At 49.9% G+C, this 21,517-nt stretch overlaps 1 protein-coding gene and 1 long non-coding RNA gene across 2 annotated transcripts in view; one reads left to right on the plus strand and one right to left on the minus strand.

The window, feature by feature from the left end:
* The window catches only part of Timeout (circadian regulator timeout), a 366,583-nt gene that overhangs the window by 275,641 nt on the left and 69,425 nt on the right, over window positions 1-21,517 (minus strand). The window lies entirely within an intron of this gene.
* LOC144178363 (uncharacterized) overlaps window positions 1-21,517 on the plus strand; it is a 146,786-nt gene that overhangs the window by 109,571 nt on the left and 15,698 nt on the right. The window contains exon 3 of the long non-coding RNA XR_013323998.1: window positions 8-65. This is a non-coding gene — a long non-coding RNA (uncharacterized LOC144178363). The remainder of the gene's footprint in view (window positions 1-7; window positions 66-21,517) is intronic.

Below are 21,517 nucleotides of genomic sequence, written 5' to 3' on the forward strand. Positions count from 1 at the left end.
TTTTCAGGGTTCTCACGGGACTTGGACGAGACAAAGACGACCGGACGAAGTCGTCATTATACCAGGTACCACATTAAGAGCAACACGCCTAAGAAGAAAAAAAAAAAAAAAAAGAAATTACGTGCAAATTGTCCTCCGGAATCCGATGCTCCGATTCGACAGGGGCGGATTGGAGAGAAAAAAGGGGTTGAGGTCATCGAGAGGCCGGGAGAGAGACTCGCAACCCGCAAGGGGGTGAATGGCGCAATCCGGTACCCTCTCCTAAATATCGCGTCATTAGAGAGTCTTAGCATAGCGGGTAGCGTAAGCTATTCTAGCGGCCGACTGCGCGCATGCGCAGTCAAATCCCGGTACCCGCCGCCGCTAGCGTAGCGCACGTTACACTCTATGCTAAAACTCTCTGTTATGGAGTGTCCTATGCGCAGAGGCACTGCGCAAAGGACACACTATTTCGTTGCAGCACGTGGTTGCACGGACACTGTGGCATCACGGGTAATGTAATATCTGATCGGCTCGCGCGCGAGGGCCGTTCCACGAGCTCAACAACCGAACTCCCCTTACCCAAGGAGGAAGTCAACGGATTGAAACAAAACTCACGAGAAATCGCGGAGTGTGACACGCTAATGAGAGCGCGTTTCGTAACGTGGCCGTCTCCCCCTCCTGCACCACAAGCTTGTACGCATTTACATATTCTAAACGTCAGCGAATGTGTGGCTGGCATCATGTTTATGTTTATAAGGTTTATAAATATTATCACCAGCAGCGAAAGCAGCAGCAGTATGATTCAGATCACCTACAGCAAGAAGGTTACTAGACAGCCCTCCCATTTGTATACTACTCTTGGTGCCAAAACGTGCAGAAGAAAAGAGGGCGCGCTGACGCAGACGCTCCCACCATTTGATGTAGATTTGGTCAAAAAGAAGCAATTCTTCTGCAAATCACGCTGCATCATAGGCCACAGAAGCACCATCATTTTATTGCCGTCTCCGCCAAAAATATCGCTGCTAATGACAGTCGCTGAAAGGGCCCCACGTGTCAACTCCGAAAAACGGCGCGAAATTTGAAGCAGTACACATTACTATAATTCTTGTGAAATTTTTGTGCATAAGCTCCAAAGAGAGCAGGCTTGCGACTACATATACACATCCGTGTACCGCGCAGAAAACTGCGTCGATTGTCACCAGCGACAAGCGAATAGCGGCATTAGTAGCATCCGAGTGAAACGGAAGGCGCCCCATAGATGGCCGCAGGTCACAAGGGGCCCGTAAACGAAACACCGCCACCTCACCAAAGAAACCAGTCTGTGCCGCTCGAGTTTGCAGAAGCGCGATCGCTTGAGAAAAACGCTCCGCCAACGGACAAGCGTCGTAAGGAAGCGGGCATTAGACGGAGCGCCGAGCGAAATAAGTCAGGAGACGGAGGGAGAAATGGGCCAGAGCGTCCGGGAAAACGCAATTTGTTCCGGAGGCATCGTGCCGTGACTTCGACAGCAGATGCGCGTGACCCGAATGGCACGACGAACGCGGGGCAGGCAACAAGGGCCCGGCGAAGCCGCGTTGTCGCAACCTCACGGCGTTGGACCGCCGCGGGCGATGCGGCTCTGGAAAATCGTGGCGGAGCTGGCACCTCTCGGTCCCGACCGACGGCTCGGGAAGCCGCCAAACGAAGCCTGGGGAAACAGGGAGAGGAGCAGCTCCGCACCCGATTCGAAGTTCTGTGCAGCAAAGTGTGCCGGCCTGCCGGGCGACGGCCTCAACCGAAAGAGCCCCAGGTTCAGCAAAGCTGAAACTGCGGGCAGTTGGTTTTGCATTTCGCAAAGACTGCGCTGCTTAACATACAAGAATGAATTTTCACGCAGAAACGCGCCTGTGTATGTACCGCTCTTTACTCGTGTGTTACAGAGCGTGGCTTTCTCGATGTTCAAGCACCCGCATTTAGAGAGTTAACCTGACCGGTCCTAAGATGGTACAGTTGGCACTTGATGCGGGATCCTATTCCTGTTCTATCGGAGGCACAGCACGGACGAGGATGATGAACAGCAGCAGCGTTGAGGCGGAGTGCCTCACGGTTGAGGTACTCCGCCCGCTTCCAGCGTATCATCACACATTATGTTAAAGAAAAACTTGTACTCTTGAGGTAAGAACCGAAAAGGCCGTAAAGATGAGGAGGAGTTTGAGTGATATGGCCTTTGTGCAAAAGCGGAAACCTCCAGGTGAATGGCGAGCTGTTTGATAACAAAAATGCGCAAATTGTAATTAAAAGCGGAGCAAATATATAACGCACAAAAAGTTCGCGCTAAACAAAGAAAACGAGACAGCGGTCCAATCGCACACCGCCCACTGCCCTTTCATAACTAGAATGCTCGGCCAAATGTGCTCAGTACACACCGAGTTGTGTTCAGTACACGTAACATCAGCGTTATATTGATAACACTGGGGCGCCGTTCCTCAAAGATGAGCTATATCCACAAAAAATAACAAAATAAACACTAGCCCTCTCAACCGGCACAACTCGGAAATGGCATCCCAGTATATTCGGAAGTAACAATGCCGTGACGTCACGTCCGTCGGAGAAATCCCACCAATCGCAGGCCCGCATGAGCCTTTATGGGGAGGCACTTGCCCCATTCTCTAAGAAAAGCGCCCTTACGCGGCTGTCATAGTGCCGAACTGCGTTCCACAACAGCGCACAGACATAATATACAGTGCACGGAACAATGGAGCGTCGTATAGGAGACAGCGTTTGTGCCGAGACAACTGCCGACAGGATTAGCGGCAGGCCGTTTTTCGTCCGCCTAACATCCTGCGACGTGCCGAGAAGACGGGAGAGAAACGAAGGGACGGGAGGAAAAGAGGGACGGCCGTAATGCGCGTTGATCTCGGAAAGCCCGTAATTCCATCTCAGGCCTCATTCTCCAACTAGCCCCCTAAATGTATAGATATACGTCGTCATCAGCCCGGAGGTATTTTCGGGTACGACATCGTCGCACGGGGACGTGACTTGCTTTGGCAAACACACGTTACAATTCCGTAGCCCCCGGAGACATTGGCTGTGAAGGGAGAACGAAAGGGTCTTTACGTGGGCGTGGGACACGAGACAGACAAACTATTCGCCAGTGGGTCAAGCGCTGTAACCCGACCAGAGTAAATCTCCAACGGGTCAACAGCCTGCGGGTTAGAGCATACGTATCGCCATTCTTTGCACGTTTGACAAGGCGGAAACGGCAGGTACCGAAACATCACTGGCCGTGACGCCGCAGGTGACCGGAGCGACTGGCGCCGCGGTCGCCGCCAGGCATAACGACAATACTGGACCAACATTGGGCCTTGGTTGTCTAATCAGCTCGTGCTAGTATGGGCCCAATATTGTATTTAAAAAATTGTTAGTACAATAACGCGCCCACTTTCGCATCCAAATTGGTCCAATATCGGAGTCCAAGACTAAGCTTTGCCGGGTTTTCCCCACAATTACACTCACCTTAAGTCAATACGCACCCGTCAACAAATCATTTAGAGATCAATTACGTATTGCATATCCCAACGTTAACCGTACAAAGCCCAGCTCTGCCGTTATTTATCGAATATAGCGGTGATTGTGCAGGGGTCGAGGGTGTCGAGATTAATCTGTGCGGCGAAACTTCTAGACACACTGCGTGTCCGCTTTTTGTTTCCATTTGAAAAGCAGCCACCGCGGCCGGTATCGAACCCACGTCCTTGGGCTCAGCAGCACAACGCCTTAGCCACTGAGCCACCGCGGCGGGTGTTGTGCGAATGTGGTGCTTGAAAAACACTTCTATGTTTGAAAAGCATCCTCGTATATTTCGATGTCTCGTGGCCGAGCCGCGATCGGGTAGGTTTATCTAAGAGCGGCTGAAACTCGAAGTAATGCAGTACACTTCCTCGCAAGGAGAGCAATAACAAGGCTCGAGATAACTTTCTCGTTAAAATAATCGGGAAAAAAAATTACCCGCATTTCCCCGAGGGGAAGAATGTGAAAGTGCGAATGCACGAGTTGAATTTGCGCGGTTCGGTAATGTTCGCGAAAGAGAGATCACACACACACACACACACACACACACACACACACACACACACACACACACACACACACACACACACACACACACACACACACACAACTACAAAGAAAGAAAGATGCATTTATTCACAGACACCTATTTGTGTTGTCGTTGTACTTGATTGCTAGAGCGGATCTCAGCTTTGAAATTTCGTGTCAGTACTCCTTTAAGCGGGTGCATTAGCCCTTCTCACGCCCGATTCTTGGCCAATCCCCCACGTGGGTATGTGCCATGTCAGCGGCCAGGCAGCGCGCGCCCATCTCCCCCCGTTGCCAAGGAAGACGAGGAGCGCGCGCACCCGCAGCTGTTGCTATGCGGACGGCGGCGGAATGCGGACGGCGGCGGACGCTTCAGGCTCGCTTAAGAAGTGCATTCGCACTTAAAAGAACAGGTGAAAAACAGCAACGACTGCAGCCAGTTTTAACAGCGGAGCTGTTGTTACTGGCAGTAAGTTCGACGTTGCAGGAAAAAAAATACCAAGAAAATGCCGAGCGTCCTCGGCACGCGAAGTCAGATCCCGCCACCTCTGCCTCGAGTCGATGACGAAGAGCTTGTGGAAGTCTACAATGCTGAGGATGACTTGCATCCACCACTCGCCGCGAAAAAGACTTAAATGCATATGACGACGGTTACTAGCACCGCAACTGTGCAAATAAACAGTGATACTGAAACTTAACTATGTGTCCGGCGATGCTCACCTACAACAGCTCCGCCATTCAACCATTCAAATCTTGCGCGTGAGTGCAAGTTTCCCAGAATTTCTTCTGGTTATTTTCGTTATCCATGTTCGTTATCTATGTTCGTTATCCAATATGGCTTGTACTATTTAGATCGCAGTTCCTGCGATCTAAATAGTACAAGCCATATTTTATGATCATCATTTTATGATCATCATGAACGCAAGGGTGTTAGTGTCAACCAAAAGCTTTGGTTGACACTAACACCCTTGGCAAACCGATGGCAAACTCTTTGTCCCACTATAGACCAAAACTTAAGTGTCTTACAGCGTACGTTATAAGAGCACGTAGTATACTGAATTCTTTGCTTCCTCCACCGTTTCCCAGCGGATTGGCGAGAATAGCTGTCAACTGACGCGCAACGAGCAGCGTTGCTACGCTAGAACAGAGCTAATAGTTTTAGAGACCTTCCGCACTACTGAAAGAACTGTCGACAATCGAGTCCCACTGCGATAAGTAAAAATTACTCCCCGTCCCCCTTACACACACACACATATGGCAAGCTCTTTGTCACACTAGACCAAGTACCTTAAGTGCCTCACTTAAGGCGTACGTTACACGAACACGCGGAATATTGCATTCTCCGCCGTTTCAAACTGATTGGCACGAATAGTTGTCAGCCTACGCGAAACGAACAGCGCTCCTATCAATGCTGCAAACAAACGGGCAAATAAATTTGCCCGTGCCTGACAAAGGAGCGATCCGGCCGCCTCCCCCGATCCCCGGCTCAAGAACTTGGGCACGGAGCCGAACAGGGAGACACCGAAGCAGGCGGTTGGACAAAGCGGTCTCTTCGGCCGGCCGCGCGCACACCCTGCAATTTTCACAGGGGCAGAAGACGGCGAGCCTGTTGTTAGCGGACAGTTATTAGCTCGAACGGCGTGAGCTGACAGGCAAGCGGGAACCGACTTCGGATCTGGCACGCAGTGCAAGAAGCATTAAGCGGGGGCAATCGGAAGCGTTGCCATGACTACCGGGCACAAAGCCGCTGTCACGCACCCACGTCATGTAAGGGCCCCTAGCCTCGTGCGCGGGGAGCAAGACAAACGTACTGACTGACAGAGACTGATTACCACGAACTCCTTCGAAACTGCTCGCACTGTTCGCGAGAAAGTCCCGTTTGCTGTCTTCTCGTCGGCAGGCGTTGCAGGACTTCTTATAGAACAATCCGAAAAAAAGGGGAGAAAAAAAAAACTGAAGCTTTTCCACTCAATGTGAGTGCGTAAGTGCTGAGCAGTGATTCGCCATAATGGGCTGTAGCGCTGTTATCCGCTCGCTGCTACCAGCCAATGCGATTCAAATTTCCCGCCTTCGCAGTGCCGCTGTTGCACTGCCACCTTTTTTCGCTTACTACCGTAAAAACCAACCCAACCAGCGTTCCTAACAAAATGAACGCGGGCGCTGCCGGTTAATTGCGTATATATTGCCTCAAATGTACCTGCAGTTTTCTTAGCGCTAAACAACGGGGAAATGTATGGCAAGCGCCAGCGGTTCACGAGTTTCGAACGCTTATGACTATAAACCGCTTGGCTTTCGAAGCATCTGGGGTACGCCGCGAACGACAGCGTTACCACGGGTCGCCCTGTTGCTCTACTTGGGTCTAGCGAGCGAGCTACGACGACACTTAAAAGAAAGTTACGAGTGTACGCGGACGCGCTTGCTTGCTCAAGTTGAGGGTGCAGCATGCTTGCGCTTGTGTTTGGCAAGATACGCCAATCTCGAGCGCACAGAATGGCATGAGCGTCCACATCTGGGTGTAAGGGTGTCATACCCTACAACTGAGGTCAACAGGGTGGAATTTCCTACAGTTACCTACCCCTAAATCCTACCCCTAAAATCGAACCAGAGGTACAGGTTGCTTTCGTTTAGAATAGACTGGAAAACGCGCATTACGTTCCTTCATTCTTAATTTGATCAACTTTTCAGTGAGGAAAGTTTGGTTTCTCTCCCTTCCCTCCCGCAAGAAGTGTTCGCACAACACTGCAGTAAACTGTGCGGACAAATGAAAAAGCCAACGAGCGGAGGACTGGCGTGAGGAAAGTGATCCCCTCTGCTTTCAGGACGAGTAGTTTTAAGTACCTACCAGCTAGCTGCTGCAAGCTTATAAGTGCGACGCGTACATTCATGAAAATCGTTGGCTATAGTGTATACGGGCAGGAGTAGCCCACACTCAATTACAACATATGTTACGACCGTAAGTGCGCTCAGTAACGGCAGTTACTCAGTCACGCCATAACAATATTCACTTAAAGCATGCTGATTGAGGCGAGTCGCAAGCGATAAGCACCGCCACTGATACAATCGTGTGCGAAAAGCAACGTAATCGGCAACTCCTGCGTGCCGTGCCCGTGAGACAGCGACTTTTCGCGAAGAGCAAATGACTGTCACTCCTCGGAAATGAACGCCGAACGAGCTACCATGGCAACGAATCTCCCGCCGCCAGACTAAGGGGCAAGATGTCGCTCAGGGAAGTTCTTTCTTACTGTTCCACTCTACTATTTAACGAACGTTTCTTCCTCAGAGAACTGTGCAGAAGTCGCTGCTCAGTTTACTGGTTCGATACGAGTTAACTGATGTCCCGCTATTTGTCTGGCTAGCCCAGCTTCCACGGTTTAGTTACTATGCGTTTTTCCCCTCTTTTATTGCGAAGCATTCTTTAGTTCCCATCATTGCAATTGGCCTTCTGGCCTGTCCGCAACAAAAGAGGGAGCTAAGCCAGGCCCGCGCGTACACGGAGCGGCAGTACACATTTTTTCACATTTGTCCCCAGGCGTTGAAGCAACCGTACGTAACCGGTCCTGAAGTAACGTGCTTCCGTCACGCTGACGTCATTGATTGCGTCATGAAGCGTTCATAAAACCCCGTCCTACACCGCTCGTCATGTCAGATGAGGTGGAGCTTTGCAAGCGACCATTACCCAGAGGAGAGGAGCTCCTAAAAAAAAAAAACAGAAAAAAAAACGGCGTCGTGCATTCGCCGAGGGTCGCCAATGCGGAAGGGAGGAGGACGATGACATGCAACGGTGCCCCCAAAACCTCGCCTCTTCATGTAGATGACGCCTTGAGTCTTTATACACGACGTTTTGTGTATGGTAGGCAACCAGAGTAGTGGTGGGAAATTTTAGGGCGTGGATACCTTTGACAATACCTTGGAGTTGGGCGGTGAAAACAGAATTCGCAAAACATTTCGACCTTAAATTACATTTCAGTTACTGCGCAGTCCAACTCGTGTTGAAATCACACTGTAATGCGTCTCGTTAAAAAAAGACTAAGGATTATTTACAGTTGCAAAAACAAAAAAAGATTTCGATTGGCAAACAACGCATCACCGGTAACTTCCTATCTATAGAAAAGCTCGTAATCGGAATGCGCCTTAACGCAGCTGAACTACGTGAAAAACAGTTAACACACTTGACTATGACTCGCAGAGTCTGCCTTCTTTTGCCTTGGCTTAAAGTAATTTGGAGAGAACTAGTATTACGCCACTGCGAAGTCTAAGGAACACCACGTCTTTCCGCAACGTTGTTTGAAGAGTTCGCGTCAGCGCTTTTCAGATATACCCAGTTAAAGCACAACTACCAGTTATAGACAACGGGTACGCGTGTTGCTCCCTTTACGTCTGCACACAAGATAGGAAAAGGTTAGTAAACGAGAATAGTATAGCTCAGGCTTACTTAGGGAACAAGAGGGCAGAATCGATTTCTTTCGACAGGCGAGCGAAAAGCACTGCGCTGAATGCACTGAGTAATTTCCTGGGCACAATGGACGGCTTACTGCGCAACTAATGATCATGAAATGCCCAGCACGGAGGGCGAGAAAGCTTGCATCAGGCGGGTTGCAAAGCGAGTTTTGATATAAAAGGTCCCATATACACGAGTTCATTGCAGAAGTTGTCGCAACGCCTCGACGGGCAACTTCGCAGTGCAATCGGCTGATGCCTAGATCGGAGGTTAGCAAAACCTGCACGTACGGGATAAGACACGTCTGTCCCCTTTATTTTTTTTTTATCCCAGTCCCTTTCACTTAAGATGAATGGATGTAACGGAACTGTGTTGTAACTTGCTTGAAACACTATTTCGTGTACTCCCACATAAGATAGGCCCCGTTTGAAATGCCGCTATTCAATTGCTTTATGGAAGCTTGGGTTGCCTTTTGTGCGATGTCCGGTAGTGCTTTTCTTTTCGCGTGACAGCGATCATGGGCTCAGCTGCGTTAAGGTGACGCGTTGTGCAAACACAGCAGCGCCAGAAGCGTGTACTGTCCGTGGTCCTGTTGTCGAAAGAAAGCGATACACAGGGGGCAATTTGAAGTGTCGCGTTGGCACTGATGTTAGCGTCAGGAGTTCAGAACAGTGCGCTGCGGCCGCGGCGTCTCCTCGCGCCAGGCACACGTTAAAAAGGTACGTTAACAGCAGGTGCGTCTCCGAAGACCTTCGGATACGTCACGCTCTCCGACAGACGAGCTCAAAAAAAAAAAAAAAAAAAAACTGGTTGATTCCTCTGTCGTAGGGATCGGTAAAACACGAAAGTGAAATGTGCAGCGAAATCTACAGTTGAGCATGATTTGCGGGTCGGCGGCTGTCTTGTGGGTGTGTTTGGCGAGCGACGTCCTGCTGGCGGGTAGCTTCGGCAAAGGTGTACTGGCGTCATTTCCGTGACGAATATGACGTCAGTGAAATCTTGGGGTATCGCGGCATAAAACACTTTCGTGTTAAAATATAAAAACCGAAAATGAACAACCCTAAGTATAACGTACTCTCTAGTACTAAAGGTGGCTTCCCCGCAATAAGACCCCGTGTGCAGAGGTGCACCCTTTACGGGCCGCCTGTTTCATTGCACTGGCGTCACTTACGTGACGGATATGACGTGAGCGAAATCTTGGTGTATCCGAGAATTAAAACACTTTTGTGCTGAAAACTCTCAAACGTATTTGCACTCATGACGTTGTAATCATAGTGGCCAGAATTTTTCCCCACGCTGACGTTAGAAAAATGAACCAGAAGTAAATAACCAGCTTGGTGCACCTTGTTCTAAACTGTAGATCCCTATGAAGCTGTGGAATACTGAAGTGTGAAGTTTCACCAAATAAAACCGCTGAGGCAACGTAATAAACTAAGAAAAAATCGCATAAGCAAAAAATGCGGTCATGAAGTTACTGCTGAACATCCACGTGGAATGGAACGCAACATATAAAAAGTATACATCGCCGCATTTTTTATTAACCTCAACAAGCGGAAACTTTTGACGTTCTTTTTAACTGACATTTTCGAACTGAGAAAAACATCCACGCTGCATAATTTTGTCGAGGCTCGAGTCAAACATCGTCGCCGCCTCCAAACGGTCTACAGGACCGCCGTTCCTTTCCCGAGAAACAAAGGAAGTAGAACAGAGAAGGAAATAAAGTGATAAAAAGAAAAAAAAAACACCGGGGAACCACAAATCGTACTTGTGGCAGTTTTTTTTTTTTTCGGCCAAGTTTTACGACGCAAAAACTTTCTCTGTCCGTGTGCAATTTTCGAGAGGCGCGAAGCTCCCGGGCGAAGCGGTAAAACTTCAACGAGATGGGATCACGTAGGAACAGAATACAAGATCACCCACGCCGGGCAACCTCGCTCCGGAACCGAAATGCGAACCCCGGGAGAGACAGCAAGCGGAAGCGAACAGACACAAAAGAGGCTTAGAACACGGCGATGCCCCGTGTGTTATGGCGGCGTAAACACGGGGACAACACTCGATAGGAGCGGGAGTCTGCGCGCGGGTGGGAAACACGATAGAGCCCGTAAAGTGAAGAACCAGCAGGGCAAGACGAGAAGGTGGGGGAACAGGGGGAAAAAAAGGGTAGACAACAGAGGTCAACTTCGACAAGACTGCGGAGAAAATGTCGTAGGGGGGCTCAAACCCTTCACAGCGTCGGGAGGCGAGGTGAAACGCGGAAGTATACGTGTATAGGTGATGCCGGAACAAAAATAAGCGGTGCGAGGAAATCCCGACCCAATCGCCGCCGCGGAGTAGAAACAAAAGCTAGTCGGCAACGTCATATCATCATTCACGGTTTGTATTGTCCAGATTCATGGCCGTTTCGAACAGTGGAGGCTTTTTTTCTTTTTCTCTCTCAAACTGTACAAAGCACGCTTGGATTTCCAGAGGCAAACGAAGAAAACAAGGCGAGCACAATAACCTCGGAGGTAAAAACATCAGCAAAGAAAAACAAATTAAAAGGAATACAGGATGCCAGCCCAAAAAGACTGGTGCTTCTCAAACCACGCATCTTTTTTTATTATTTTTTTCGTCCGTCGAGCGGTGAACTCGATGGCGAAAGGGGAAAAACAAAACGAGAAATGGCCGAGTAGTAAAGCGCGGGAACTTCGAACGACGGAATCGCATCATGCGGAGATAAAATAAACAGAGAAGAGGGATCGGGCGCGGGGGTCACGTTTCCGGCGGCCCTAGTCCAGGGTCGTTTCCCAACTGACGGCCGAAGCGGCAGCGATTAAAGTTTAAGCAAGACTTACGATCGGCGCGGCGGCGCGATGTACGTCACGGACATATCCGATCCGTCGATATATGAAATGAGAGCCCATCCGAAAGCGGGGGAGCGCCATTTCTCAGCACCAGAAGAAAGCGGAGAAGAGTCGGAAGGGCGAAGGGAACTTTTGTACGGCCATCTTTTCAAAGAAAGATGGGTGGGCCGATCATTTCTTCCGAAAAGCGCCCGCCGCACGCACACACACGCACAAATATACAGCCGATACACTATAACGACCCCTTGATGACCACGGCACTTTCTGCTTCCCTTCCGTTTTCTTTTCTTTTTTCCGAGTCCATACACACTCGGCGCTTTTGTTATTTCTGAAGTCTCATAATGCCGGCCAATGTTCAAAGGAGGGCGCAAAAGCGTTCCTGATTTTCGTTTCCAAACAATAGCGTTTATCTGCGGCAGTGGCATCTAAATGCTGTCGATATATAAAGAGGACTTATACATTGCACGACCCACAATGCCAAATGCTTCTTTTTTGGTATTTTTTTTATAGTTTCACCACTGGAAAGCCAACTTTAGAAGCATATTTCCCACCACTAAGCGGATCTTCTATGTTATATAGCCTTGGTCACTATTTGCCCCCGATTTCGCGATATACAGGCGCCCTAAAACCGGTAATTGGAAAGACGCAAATTTTTTTTAGATCAGCAATGCCGTAATTACGTGCCTTTTCTGGCTTTTGTTTGGACATTGTGACGGATTCAATGGTATGAGGTAATGACAGCGCGAGTACGGCGCTATGCTACACTCTACGAAGCGTCTTCCTCTTCACAGTAGAATGATCATGTCGCAATCCACCAGAGCCACCTTAGTTTACTTCTCGTAGCAAAATATAATGTCCGCCACGACAAACAAACACGCTGAAAAAACGGGCATTTATTTTGAACAGCGAGAAGATGGCGGTATTGGTTTTACTTGCAGAGTTGCAGAGAGTTCGACTAGACGCCTAAAGAGCAGTTACCACATAAGAAAACCCGGCGCAGAAGACAGGAAGATATTTCCAGCTTTAAACGAGAATTCATGCGCACGTCGCAGCTCTAATTGCCTCTTCGTCAGTTTGTCTTGCCACCAAGCAATCCAACTCCCCTCATTCTATTTTATGTACAGTCCTGTCGCACACCGAGTAACACGCCCACACGCAAAGAGGGCACAAAAAAGTTTGACGGCGCACCCCGTATTTTCATCTCACTACGTAGCGTCCCCAACGCCTTTGCTGGACGCCCCTTGTCACGCCGGCTATCTCTCTCCCAAATCTGAGCACCTGCCTACGTTGCTATGACAACCATGACGACAGATGTAGCGGATATGGAATGAACGCGCGACAGGGCATGATCCGCTGGGACAGCTTCCTGTTCTTCCCTCTACGCGCATGCGTAGTTGCCATGCGGCACTAACATACCACAGGCTCGCTACACTTCAAAGCCCAACGACAAATTGCCAGCTGACGCTGTAAAAACGCGGGAAATTTAAACCCGAGACCGGCTGAGCCATAGTTTCGACGTCGCACGAAGATGTGCCTTATAGCACGCGACATTTTTTTGTATAATATAATACGGGCAATTTAGACGAGACCACATAACGCTGGGCTACTTGCATTATCACCAGAGAGCAACCAGCGTCTTTTACGCGCGCACACACGGATGATGAAAAGGACAGGGTCTGAAGGAACAAGGACAGCGAGTAAGTTCGAAGATGAGAGTAGAGTAGCGACAAAAAAAAAGTGGGAGATAGGGAAAGAAAGGACGGAGAAATGTGGGAAAGAAGCGCGCGCGCAGCACGCAAACGACGAAAAAATTCCCCAGCAAAATGGACGCAGGACCCATTAGGGTGGCCAACTACAAGAGCCCGAGATGCGCAACAAGGACTACGAAAACTTTACATATCAAAGAGGGCCAAGCGCCGCGAACGGAAACGCTGCAAAAACACCACACAGGAGGCGCGAAGAAGAAAGAAACTAGAAAGCCGGCGCTAACTCTTGGCGGAGCGCTCGCATCGGGCTAAGACGAAATCGCCTCATTTCCATGCAAATAGGTCGCGCGGAGGCCCAGAAACAAGGTCTCCCGCACGACACACTACACACGCGACCGGCGTCCTCTCGCGGCGTCGCGGGACAAGCGGGGGTGGCGTTGCGCGTTAATTACAAATTGCCGCAAGCGGCTCGGCGTCCTAATCTGGGCGAGGCGAGCTCGGCGGGACAGCGGCCCGACAGGCAGCAGCTCGAAGGCAAAGCCCTCGCCGCGGGACCGGGCCCACCGTGCGAAAGCACGAGGAAATCCAGTGCTTGCGCGATCGCCATGGAAAAGAGAGGGAGCTGCTCGGACCGAACGGTACGCGCACTACATTCAGGGCGGTCCTTGAATAAGGCGCGACCGTGCGGGATTTGCGTCGCTCCGTATTACGGACAGGCGGACGGTATCTAAAGTACCTGTAACGGGAGCTTAGCAACGGACAATCCCTTCGCCTCGCCGATGAGGGAAAAAAAAAAAAAAAAAAAGGTCGAGGAGTGCGAAACGAGGCCTGTGGAATTTATCGAACCGCTCGGGCATGTTGTGAAACGAAGCGCGTTATCTTACTTGGAGGGTTTGAATAGGCGCTTAAGGTACATCGAGGACTCGCACAGAGCGAAGGGAAATCGCGTCTGTGGCCCCACTCGCCTTCACTGCCGCAGCTGGTAACGCAATTAGCGACGCTCGAAGCGCCAGACTATACCAAACGAGCTTGTGCGAGTAAAAAAAAAAAAAAAGAAGAAGATGCTAATACCAGCCCCCAGTGCTACTCTCACAACAGCAAATTACGACATCTGCCGCCTCCGCTGCAGGCTTTCTCGTCTGCTGCTGGCGGGCTTCAATATGCCTCACCACAAAGTGTGGGGAAAACAAGCTTCCTCTAACGAGGTTTTGCGCTTACTCCCGGCGCCACGCACACGGCCGGCGTATTTATTTCCTTTATAAATTATCAGCGCCATCCACCCGCGGCTACTCTCGGTGCAACACTCGCGCCACGCACAAACAAAAACGTGTAGGCACAATGAGCGCGCATATTTGAACGGCCGAGGCTCGTTATTCATCCGGTGCGCCTCGGTTTTCGTCCTACGTTTAATGGATGGCCGGGACTCGCGCTCGGGCTGGAAATATACGCGCACTCCTCTCTTTCTGTTTGTCACAAACTTGCCCCTACCGTGTCGGACTCGCACGCGTGCGCAATATTCGAACAAGCAAACAACGACAGAGACGAAAGGCGAAAAAAAATTGCAAAAACACGCCAACCGAGGCGAAGGAAGGAAATAACTAAAAATTGCCGCACGAAGCGCGCACTGCCAGCGCTGAAAGCAGAAGCGAACATCCGACGCTCGACGGCAATGCATTTCCCTTTTATCGCGTGTGTCTGTATTCGCGCGGAGGCGTCGGAACCCGAAATATTTACGATAGCCAGGTGGAACGGCCCCGAGCCGCCACCTGTTTAAAAAAACATTTTGCTGCTTTCGTTCACTTCCATCACTGATAGCGCACCCTATATCACGGTTCGCCCTGCTAGAGACAGTTATTTTTTTCGGTAGTTGCAACGACAGAAATTGATTGACTGATCGATCGATCGATCGATCGATCGATTGATTGTGGGGTTTAACGCGCCGACGCCACGCAGGCGATTAGGGGCGCCATATTAAAGGGCCTCGGGTTAATTCTGACCACCTGGGGATCTTTAACGTGCGCCCAAATCTCGAACACGGGCGTTTTCGCTTTTCGCCTCCATCAGCAATGATAGAAATGGTTACAACCAACACGAACACCTTCCTTGCCTTCTCTACACCCTTACGATGCTCTCTCTCTCTCTCTCTCTCTCTCTCTCTCTCTCTCTCTCTCTCTCTCTCTCTCTCTCTCTCTCTCTCTCTCTCTCTCTCTCTCTCTCTCTCTCTCTCTCTCTCTGTGCGTGTGTGCGTGCGTGCGTGTTAGTGGTGAGATGAAGTGTACCCGTCATCATCATGCATATATGTACGGTACAGAACGACGCAGAATTCGAACGCACTCTGAGGGCGTTGTGCATGTTATCATCCTTAGTTCCGCGGCTATGCTTGCACGACAGTCACAAGAGCTACCTGCACAGTCCATATAGTAAATATTCAAAACAGCCAAATAAGATGCTCTATCAGAACTGTCGCATCTACACCTCGGCCCTTAAATCAATTCAAGCGTTAACCAATCCATCGTCATATACCTAATTTATTATTCACGCACAACCACACTGATTGGCACTTTCGCGGCGCGATTGATAACAGCATGCAATTAGTTTCTCGGGGCATGACAGTGCACTGTGATGCGGACACCTCGTCAACTAATGACAAAATCTTCTAGCTTTATTTCCCGCCCAGCTGATGCAAGGAAGTTTCATACAGTAGATGAAAATGCGTCAATAAGCGGCGTCAGTGGTATTAAATACGGCACAGCCACACATTTTGCAGCGTTAAGTAAAAAGTAAAAGTAATTTACACAACTGTAGTAAACCGCACTGTTCAGTTCTGAATCTACATTTTCTACCCGCCGCGGTGGCTCAGTAGCTAAGGCATAGCGCTGCTGAGCACGAGGACGCGGGTTCGATTCCCGGCCACGGCGGTCGCTTTCCTGATGGAGGCGAAAAGCAAAAACGCCCGTGTGTACGAGATTTCGGCGCACGTTAAAGATCCCCAAGTGGTCATAATTAATCCGGATCCCTCCACTACGGCGCGCCTCATCGCCTGCGTTGCGTCGACGCGTTAAACCATACAATCAATCAAGAATCTACATTTTCTAGTATGAACCGCATAAAATGATAATAAGCAGAAGAAATTGGCGCAACTTTTTCGCAACAATGTCTTTACGCGTGATCAAAAGGGCGGCAGACAAATATAAACTGCAGCAAAATGAGTATGCAAACTAGTTTTATTAATCGACTTTTTTTACACCCATCATGGTTATGAAAGACCCAGTCCATTAGCTATGTAAAGCTTGAATCATTTACGTAATTGCACATTGAGAAACACATTCAGGGCCATACTCTGGCGCGAATAAGAAAACGCTTTCTGCTGAGAGAAAAGCGACTTTTAAACGGAGCTCAAATTCCAAAACTTCTTTTTGACACACACGCGGCCCGTTTTATTTCGCAACCGAACATCAATCACGCGTCGCGCAGAAACAATTCACGAAAGCCGCAATGAAAAGAGAGAAGAAAGGGAAGCGCGCGAAAGAAGCGTTTTTTTTTCTTTTTTTATCCAGGCGTTGTAGAAAAAAAAAACAGCTAGACCGAAAGGAAAAGCAGTCGTGACAATAGAATAGCTCAAACACCAATTTCACCAGAATTTCACGCTCGGCGCGGAAAATGAGGTGTCCAAAGCGAGAATTCGCGCAAACGCACTGCTGTTTCTTTCGTGTGCAGAGTCAGAGAAACGCCGTATCCGTAGAGGCGAAAGCGAGCTGCAAAAGCTCAAACTATTATTGCGGCATGGGTTCGCGCAACGCAACACAGCGCTAAGCAGCGCCGCGTTTTCTTAGCCCTCCCCCCTCCCAAATTCTTTCCCTTTATTCCTCGCTTATTTCTGTTTAAACTCCCGTTCGCACGCGCAGTAATTTGGGGGCTTAATCAAAGACGCGACGCGACAGAAAGGAACCAACAAATGTGGCCGTAGCATCACAGACCAAACGCCGCATAGCAGTTGTGTTCAGAGCGGAATAGAAAGAAAGTAAAAAAAAGAGAGAACGCCTGTCGTCGCCTCGGGTCTTTCCGCGCACTCCACGCTCTGCCGACACACGTCATCACAGTAGTAGAAGGATCATTGCGCAAACCCCGAAGCGCCGGCGACGCATTTCGGCGCTCACGCGAGCGCCGCCGCGCGCGTTCTCCGTTTTGACAGCTGCTCGGTCGCGTTTTTTTATCCCCCCACGCCTCCCCGACGATCTCGCGAAGGGAATATTACCTCAGAGGGACAAATAACTACATTCCCGCATTCGAAAAGAAAGCGTGTGCCAGCGCAAGCCGCGCGCCGCGCGTGACGTTCAGTGCGGACCCCGGTCGGGACTCGTTTATCACGGCCCGTTCCCTTCCCTGCCCGACAACAAACTCGTAACACGCTACGGACACGGCGTCCACGCACGCGTGCCGTCCGTCCGTCCACACGCCTACCGCACACGGAGGGCGGCATATTAGCGCGCGCGTACAACCAGGCGCGGGACAAAAGAGCGGCGATGCGCGGGCACGCGCCCGCGGCCTCGTTTTTACCGCACACCGCTCTCCCCGTCACGGCCGCCGCAGACCGGGCGACACGTCGAAAAATCGGAAAAAGAAAGGAGAGTACGAGCACCAACAAACAAACACGTAGAGGGGCTCCTCCCGCACGGGGCTTAAAAACCGCGCGACAGTCGCTGGCCGGGCGCCGCAGCGGGAATTTACGAGGCGCAGCACGCACGGGCGCCGCGGGATCGCAGCCGCCGCCTGACGCAACAAAAGAACACGGCCCTTCAACGTGTTCCCGCGCGATAAGAGAAAACGGCGCCAAAGTGTCAAGCACCCTGGCGCGCGTGTAAGCAGCCCCGCTTCCGGAAATGTATGCGTGCACGAGCGTTCCGAGCCGTGTCATCCCCACCTTTTTTTTTCTTCACTTATTCTTCCTCCCTTTCCCTTTAGTCGTTCTCTTTCCTTGACCTGTCGTGGCGCTTGTTGCACGCTTCGCCGCAGACGTTAGGGATCGAACGCACAGAACCACCCAGCGCTTCGCTCGTGACCGGCCACGCGTGTATACCGTATAAATTAAGTAGGCGGAATATAAACCAGGTGTTCCTTCTTTTTTACAGTCACGGCTGTTAATGGCAGACGTTTCGCACTGCCACAGTCGCCGTAAACGATCGCCTGTAAAAGATGCTTCGCTGCGCGCAGGGACGCCACGCGGTGGAGCCTACTTCACGAACGTAAATGGGCTGAATTTAGGTCAAAAGGAAGTTGCCCCGTCGTTGTTGTTCGTAAACAAGGCACTTCTATCGCATGCACTCCAGCACGGGATTTACTAAAACCTGATTTTATACTAAAACGAGTTCTTTAAGCAATCGAACACCGAAAGCACGTCTCACACAAAATAAAATTCATCCTAACAGCAAAGCGTCAAATCTTGTGGGCACACTGGCATTACGTATCTCGAAGCGATAAATAAATCTTAGAGAAAAGTGAAATGCGTGCTGCAACAGCATGAAGCCCTAGTACTCACAAATATACCATTTTAAAACAAGTGGACATATTGCTCCTTGGGTGGTTAATAGGCTTCAAAACTGCTTCGGTGGTTTAAAACAGCTTTAAGTATAATTGCCCTTCGCACTCGTCTGCTTAAAAATTTCCCCAGCAAAACTACAAGGAATAATTTCATTCATCTTTTGATTAAAAAGGTCCATTTTCAAAAACGAATTGCACATGATGGAACAATTACGTGAACTCATCTACCAAATGATGTCAATGTTTAGACACTATTTAGATAAGCTAAGATGTCAGTTTAAACCGCCAAAATATAGCGCTATATGTTCTTTGAATGTATAATCCGACTGCCTTTTCGTTCATTGTATGAATCCAATCACATTTGTCCTTATTGTACTGCTGACTTTGTCATGTAATATAAAACTCGTACCCGCCACGGTGGCTCAGTGGCTAAGGCGTTGTGCTGCTGAGCCCAAGGACGCGGGTTCGATTCCCGGCCGGGGCTGCCAAAACGCAGCCATAGTTGTACAAGAAAACGCGTTGAAATTCGCGAAGCATCACCCCAGACCAGGTAGAAACAAAAGCTCAGTAAAGTGTGTCATCATTTGCGGACAGACGGACAGAGAGAGAGAGAGAGAGAGAGGGGGGGAGAGGGGGGGAGGGAGGGAACGATCTTTAATGAAGTCTGGCGATGTTAGCCGGGCTACAATGCCTAACTTGCTACGCCAGTTGATGACGTGATGAAGATGATGCCGATGACGTTGAAGAACTTGATGTGCACAGAGACGTTGAGTTATTTACAGAAACTGGTATAGACCTGTGTACTCTATCAGAGCTTTTGTAGCCCGTAAAGCACGTTTGGGCCATGCCCACGGTCCTAAAACGTCATTTAGTTCTACTTTGTTGGTGCTAAGGAATAAAAAAAAGAGTGACGACGAACTTGTGCAGACATTTTTGTCGTCAGTTGAAGAATGACTGATTTGAATTAGTGGTTGACTGAATCAGAATGCTGGTGGTAACCGACTGACCAATTATCACACAACGCGCGCACGTTCCCCGCGAGTCGTTCGTAGCGGAAAAGCACCGACGTGAACGGCCACAGCGCTTTCAACGATGAGCGTAGCCGGCTGCTACTTACGATGACACTGCGCTATAATAAACTGTCTGCCAGGGAGGGAACTTGCCATACGCAGAAGCAAAAACGCCTTATCATTGCGCCGTCGGGGCGAATCAACGTCAGCTGCAAAAACGCCTCGATTCTAGGCTGCTGACAGTTCTCGCGCCGCATGCAGACGTTGGAGATCAATTACCGCAGGCTAGCCACGACGTCGCCTCAAACAAACAAACAAAAAAGCGAGAGACCAAATTCAAGATAGCTCGCTAGAGTAAGCGCTCCTTTCCTACGTAAAGACTGAAGTGCGAGGGACTCCCTGATTGAGTAAAATATGGCAGCAGAGACTCGCGTTTCCAGCAAGCGATCAGGACTTGCGGCTCCGTCGCATGAAGCGTGGGGAACCGAACCTAGGGAGACAAGCAGGGACGGCAGGGGTGCGACAAAGCGTTTAATCATTGTGGGCTGATAATTACGAGAAGCGGCGATGGATGAGAGGGCGCGGCTTAGACACGGGCCACCCGGTGGCGCCTAAACGCCCGCACGAAATTACTCAAAATGAGCCGTGTGTAAAAAAAACGAAAAAACTGCGGTTGATTCCTCCGTCATGGGAATCGGTAAAACAGGGAAGTGAAATGACCAGCAAAATCTGCAGCTGAGCATGATTTGCGGGTCGTCGGCTGTCTTGTGGGTGTGCTCGGCGAGCGACGTCCTGCTGGCGGGTCGCTTCAGCAAAGGTGTACTGGCGTCATTTCCGTAACGGATATGACGTCAGTGAAATCTCGGTGTATCCCGGCATAAAACACTTTCGTGTTAAAATATAAAACCCCAAGACGAACAACCCTAAGTATAACCAGAGTCCTTCAATGCTTTACTGGTCACGAAACTGCTCCGTAACTCAATGGGAGAGCTTCATATGCTGCGTTTGGCCGCCGCGCGGTGGCGCCACCCTCTCACTGAGGTCACTCCTCGGGCGGCGTTGCGCTGGCTCGAACGGCGGAGCCGCGACGAGTTGTGTTTGTTTTGTGCGGGAAAAAAAATGTAACGTGCATATCGCGCTCTTGTGATGCGACTTAAGTAGTGCAACGACGATGTCGAACATGAGTTGCTTCCCGGGATGTCGTTCCTTGTACAACGATACCACAGAAAATGTTTGCTTGTTCTTTTGACCGAGCGACGGGCAGCTGTGTGGCAAATGGAGGGGCGCCATTCAGGCAAGCAACGGGAGATTTCAGCTTCGATTATAAGTGTGCGACAGTGTGTGGAAATGCACTGTGTGTGAGAATGGAAAAAGAAATGTACCCTTTTGAGAGCATCGTGGACCTAGAATTGTACAAGGCTAACTTAAAGCCGGATTTGTGTCATATCAGTCAGGTTGTAGCGGTGCTTCATTGCCTGTTTGCGAACTTGTATTACCTTGCGCTCAGGCTCGCGTGTAAAAAAGCTTTGGGACGTCCTTGTGGTTTTAATTTTCATATTTCCGCGAATTATCCCTTAGGGTTCGTTTTGTTTGTTTTGTAACCGCGCGTGGCCGATTCCGGTTTCTTATCTGCCGTTTCAACCAGAGCGCCCTATTGCTCTTTTTGTCGTACGGACCCGTCGGGCAATATTGTTTGATATCTTGTCGCTAACTTGATTTTTTGTTTCTCCGACAATGTACTCGATCCCATTTCCATGGATCTGAAATTAATAACGTTCCAAGAGTAATGCATGCATAGCAAACTCCGCGCAACTCACTTTATCGACGTTCATCTGTTCACGTCACACTGCGGACTGCTTCTTCGACGTTTGTGTTTCATTCTAGTCTTTTGTAGTGCAGGAGATCGCTAGTTCGCTGCGTTCAGAAAAG

This window comes from Haemaphysalis longicornis, unplaced genomic scaffold (genome assembly GCF_048455015.1).
Source record: "Haemaphysalis longicornis isolate Haplotype H1 unplaced genomic scaffold, Haemaphysalis longicornis Haplotype H1 scaffold_4, whole genome shotgun sequence".
NCBI classification, from domain to species: Eukaryota; Metazoa; Arthropoda; class Arachnida; order Ixodida; family Ixodidae; genus Haemaphysalis; species Haemaphysalis longicornis.